This window comes from Mastomys coucha, chromosome X (assembly GCF_008632895.1).
Source record: "Mastomys coucha isolate ucsf_1 chromosome X, UCSF_Mcou_1, whole genome shotgun sequence".
Classification (NCBI taxonomy): domain Eukaryota; kingdom Metazoa; phylum Chordata; class Mammalia; order Rodentia; family Muridae; genus Mastomys; species Mastomys coucha.
In genome coordinates, this window is record NC_045030.1 from 12,343,167 (window position 1) to 12,349,126 (window position 5,960).

Sequence of the window (5,960 nt, forward strand, 5' to 3'; positions counted from 1 at the left end):
TACTTCTGTATTAGTTGGGTACTGTCAGAGCTTCTCAGGAGACAGTTATATCAGACTCCTTTCATCCAGCACTTGCTGGCATCCACAATAGTGTCTGGATTTGATGATTGAATATGGGATGGATTCCCAGGTGGAATTGTCTCTGAATTGTCCTTCTTTTAGTCTCTGCTCCATAGTTAGTCTCTACAACTCCTTCCATGGGTATTTTGTTCCCCCTTTTGAGAAGGAATGAAGTATCTGCACTTTGGTCTTCCTTCTTCTTGAGTTTCTTATGGTTTAAAACATATTTCTTATGGTTTAAAACAAGTTTCTTATGGTTTACAACAGGTTTCCTCCTCCCTTCTAGCCCTCTTTTCTCTCTTTCTTTAAACCTTCCTCTATCTTGTAAGGTTCAGTTCATTTAAATCCAGACTTTGTATTTTCTTTCTACCCAATACTCAGTGCAAAGACTTATACAAAGAGAAGACCTATGTATATGTGTAGGAAGTGTAGTGGGAAGTACTCAAACTCCAGCCTTACTTTATCAGTAGCTAATGGCTTACTCTTATGCAACTTCTTCAGCCTTTATCTTCTAAGAAATGAAAATTCTTGTAGCTATAAATGCCTAGAAAGATGAAGGTGATGGGTGGAATAGAAGAAACATTACACAATCAATGAACATAGGACGTTGTCAATTAGACATCCATGTGTTTTCAATTCTTGTATATATTCAGTAGTTGATGTGACTGCCCTTTTCTCAGATTGGAATATAATTGACTATTTGTCCTGGCACTATGTAGATATTGTATACATTAACCTGACTCATCTGTGCAGCCTGGAACATAACATTCTCAACCTATCAAGACATATGAAGGTCCTTGACTCCTAGGAAATCAAAACAAACAACAAAAGCCAATGAAGGTGCCAATTGTAGTGCTCATCCTTGAGCTTCAAATGTACTTTTAGCCTGAGCTTCACTTGGAAAACACTTGTCTCCTTAACAGATATCTGCAGGAGGTAGTCACACCAAATAGTACAACATTTTGGAGAATTTTGTGGAACCACAGGGAAGAATGAGGTTGGACAGCATACCAGATTTGGTGTCAGTGTTCCCAATTGCAACCATGCCTTTTCTGAATCTGTTCTTTGAGTTTCAAGTCCCTGGTTCTATCTTCCTTCCAAGCTTTCTCTCAAACAGGGTTTGCCACTTGTTTTTCTACAGAGTAGATTCTTCCTTTAGTGAGAGCCGTATGTCTTGGACACTAAACCTTCCATGTCTATATCCTCATGCAAGTATCTCCCAACAAAACTGTGTTCTGTCTTTTATAAAATTCTATCTTCTAAACACTGAGATAAACCATAGGTAGAGATGTTTAGCCCATCAAAGACTTCACTTGATGTGCTGCTTTTTTGGCTCTAACAACTTACCTATTTACTAAGCATCAAAGCATTGTCTCCAAAAACTGTGGTCCTTCTTGGGCATGAAGATAATGAACTGATACCAGAATTTTCCTGGACCCAGGCCTCTAATTCCATAAAAAATATCAGAAGGCTGGCTTTATTAGTCTACCTAAACTTGATTGGGAAAATCTACTTATTTGTGAAGAAAGAGGAAAGTGGGTAAGCTTGTACAAGTGTAATTTCCTGAGATGATTAGACACCTTGTCTTTTGAAATGAATAAATAAAAGGAGAGAGGGGCAGAATAATACTGGTACAGGTTTTACTTTTAAGTTTGAATAAAATTAGCATAATTTCCTTTTTATTAAGCTACAGTGGATAGAAAGCACATTATAGACACTGTAGGTGGAGATGTGGGTGGACACATAGGAGGAGAAATGAGAGAATACAGCTGAAATAATGAGCAAGTAAGACAAGGCACTGCAGCAAGCATGAGGATGGAGAAGGGAAGTACCCAACTTTATTCACAGACAAAGGCATGGAGCATAGAAAATGGAGGAAACTATTTGGCTGAGCTAAGAGATTGGAGAAGCTTGGACTAAGGAAGTTGGTCACACATGAAAAAAAAAGATAAGGAACACTTTATTTGCTTGGAATTTTTAAAATTATGCTTGAGTTTAAAGGGAGGAAAATGCAATAACATTCTTTATAAAACTCTAACTCTGATGGCATTAGAAGGTTCATGACTCAAGTGCCTTTACCTGCTTAACCATCCAACTAGCCCAAACAAAGTGATAAAAAAGCATATCTTTGAACCTTGGAAGGTAAACAACAAAATCTTCATATATGACATCTGTGGAAAGTGCTCTACTGCATGACATAAAACAGAATGAATCAAGAAGCATAGAATGAAGAAGGAGAATAAGAATAAGAATAAGAATAAGAATAAGAAGAAGAAGAAGAAGAAGGAGGAGGAGGAGGAAGAGGAGGAGGAGGAGAAGAAGAAGAAGAAGAAGAAGAAGAAGAAGAAGAAGAAGAAGAAGAAGAAGAAGAAGAAGAAGAAGAAGAAGAAGAAGAAGAAGAAAAAGAAGCAGCAGCAGCAGAGGATTGAGGCAACTGCTTTATAGTTTCAAATGTTTACTTACTAGTAGATGACTACATTGTTGTTGCTATTTTTATTCCCAAGCCAAATCATACCAGGTACACAATTTAGGTAGTACAAGTCTCAAAAGCTCAAGGAATAGTTTACACAATAGTTTCTCTCCCCAAAGCCTGTGAAATTATATCCCCAAGTATTAACTTTAAAAATAACCCAGGGGCATCATCCTTCTCCTTGGCTTTCTGTCTACACCTTCCTTGCCCTAGCTTGGTCTGTAACCACTCTCCAGGTTGAGGAGCCTTCTCACGACACCCCACTCTCTTTCAAATCTAACCCTCTTCACTTTTGCCCCTTCTCACAAGCTTTGCTGCCTTATTTTCTGCATCCATATCCTTGGTGGCTGTTGAGAGGAGCTTTGATTTCCCAGGATATATGGCACTCAATTTTTATCACTGGAAATTAGATAACTCTTGCATAGACAAGGCACATTGTTCTTTATAAGAATAATTAATTTGGTCTCCCTCGGAGCTTGGCTCTTGCAGAATTGGGGCCTTCTTTTAATTTAAGACCAGTGGCTCTTTCTAAGGCAACCAAGTGAGGGGTTTAATAATGGTAACATTTTCTCTTAAAGTGAAACTGGACATCCTGCTCAAACAGCCTATGTCTCATGCTAGATATGGCATGCATCTTAAGCCACTCAGGACATTGCAAGATTATATTGTAAACTAGGTAGTTTATGAATAACAGAATTGTGTTGCTTGTAGATCTGGGGAAAGGAAAGCCATAAATCAAGACACTAGGAGATTTGGGGTCTAATAGGGGCCTGATTGTCAGACTGTGCCTTCTTTACATTCTTATTTGGCATACAGTGCAATCAAGGTCCCCTGGCCTCTTTTGTAATGGCACCAATTCAATTTCTGAGAGTTCTGCCTCATAAAGTAATTAATCCCCTGAGTGCTCCACTTCTTAAAACTATTTCACCTAAGGACTAAAGCACCATCATACAAATGGTGGGAGAACAAACATTTAGACCTTAACAATAACTTAGAAGTTGTACAGAGCAACTTGCTGTATACAGCTTATCCCCTAATTTAGCCTTTCCAGAGGAGATCTAGTTGTGCTTAAAATATCTCACTTGATATTGTGCTTCTCGCAGCCGCTTTGTCCTTTGAAGCTCATGTATTGTTCTTACCAGCACACCATTTTCTTCATAGCATTTGTTACAGATTAAATCATTGTTTTTGACAATTTGTATCTGTATTTTGTGTTCCATCAGGGCAGTGATTATGTTTCTCATGGTTTCTGAGTCCTGGTAACTAACTATTTTTAATATATAGTCAGCACTCAGATGAATTCTTGACAAATGGGTATGAATATAGCATGTAGGCTTAGGCTCCTCATAGCAACCCTCTGGAATTACAGATTATCTTTACTCACAGCCAAGAACATGGCAATTCTTCACCTTTCCTATCCCATAGTTTTTGTGGCCCTTAATTTTGTACTCAAGCATGTCTTGTTTTGATCACTGAATGTAAAAGTAACACCAGTACTATTCTGAGTCCAGGTCTTAAGAAGCTTGCTGTCATTCCTAGTGAAAATAGATGTTTTAATTAGTGCAAAATATGAACAATTTTGAACACAGAAAAGATGACATAATCATCAGCAGTCCTGCACTCTTAAAAACTGTAAATGTTCCTCTAAGAAGGAGGAAAATGATACTACTGAATATAACTATTAACTACATGAATGACTATTAAAATGATTAAATGTTATTTAAATGCCCTTAATAGATAATTGGCTGTCCAATTATCTATTGGACAGTGAACTTTCTATAAAAGGCAAGATCAAACACAACTTATGAGCCAGGCAGTGCAGCCCCCATCTGTAATTCTAGCACCGTGAAGTGGATGGCAGGTTCTAGGCTACCCTGAGTTACACTGAAACCCTCGATGATTTTCATACTTTCTGGATCATATGAGCTCTGCTCTGAGACTCAGTGTACAGAAAAAGCAACCATAAACAATACATACATTATTTTCTAATATTTTTATTTATCCAAACAATGATCTGTATTTGATTCATAAACTGTAACTTGTCAACCTTGGCTTTAAGGAAATTTAATGAGAATGTATTATAGGGTTTGTAATATTTACAAATAGTACAACAGGTACCAAGAAGCATATAAGCTCCCTACCATAATGACACTGTGCTTTTTTTTTTTTTTTTTTGAGACAGGGTTTCTCTGTGTAGCCCTGGCTGTCCTGGAACTCACTCTGTAGACCAGGCTGGCCTCGAACTCAGAAATCCGCCTGTCTCTGCCTCCCAAGTGCTGGGATTAAAGGTGTGCACCATCACTAAGCCTCTGAAACTGTAAGCCAGCCCCAATTAAATACTTTTTTTTTATAAGAGTTGCTGTGGTCATGGTGTCTCTTCACAGCAACAGAACATTGACTAAGATCCCATCTCTCCACATCCTCACCAATCAGAGTTTGCTTTTAGCTTTTAAATTTTTTCATTTTGGTTTTTTGAGACAGGTTCCTCCTCAGCCAGCTTCCTGTGTGCTGAAGATAGAGATGCTGTCTTCTGGCTTTTTAATGATTGCTATCTTGGAAGATGCAAAATTGTACCTCATTGAGTTCTTCATAGATACCCTTTATACACAAATTTCTCTTCTGTTCCTGAATTGTGGACTGTTTTTTATCTTGGTGCATGTTGAAGGTTATCAAATACCTTTTCTATTGTTATACTTTTGTTTGCCTTAATTTTTTTTAGTTCACCTATAAAATAATGAGTGTTATTAGGATATGTCCATCCATTGCATCTCATTCATATTTGTCCTCCCATGACTCTACTTCACCCACACTGTTTTTTCCTCTCCCAGAAGTCCTCCTTCTACATAGATTCAATACTCTCTGTGTCTCTCTCTTTGTCTCTCTCCCTCCCTTCTTTTCTCCCTTCATTTTAGGCCCCTTCTTCTCCAATACCATAGTCTGCCTATTATTTCCACATCTCCCCTTGATATTGTTGGGATTGAACCCAGGCCCTAATGTGCTAGGAAAGTACTTTTCACCTGAACTACATTCTCAGCCCTCCTTTCACTTTATATATTGGGACAGAATCTCACAAAGTTGCCCAGGCTGGCCTGAAACTCTCTATGTATCCCAGGCAGAATTTGAATTTGTAATCCTCTCATCTCAGCTTCTAAGTACCTGTAAGGCAGGCAAGCATAGGGAATAGTTGGGATCTTAGGATTCAATTTGGTTTGGATCCATTTTTTTTTTTTTTTTTTTTTGGTTTTTCAGGTTTCTCTGTATAGTCCTGGCTGTCCTGGAACTCACTCTGTAGACCAGGCTGTCCTCAAACTTAGAAATACACCTGCCTCTGCCTCCCAATGGCTGGGATTAAAGGCATGCGCCACCTGCTTGGTTTGTATTTTTTTTTCCCTTGGTTTCTTTTCTTTCTTTCTTTTAATGTATGTCCATG

At 38.2% G+C, this 5,960-nt stretch overlaps 1 pseudogene; it reads left to right on the forward strand.

The window, feature by feature from the left end:
- The first annotated feature begins 549 nt into the window (after window positions 1-549).
- The window catches only part of LOC116091104, an 8,572-nt pseudogene continuing 3,161 nt past the window's right edge, over window positions 550-5,960 (forward strand).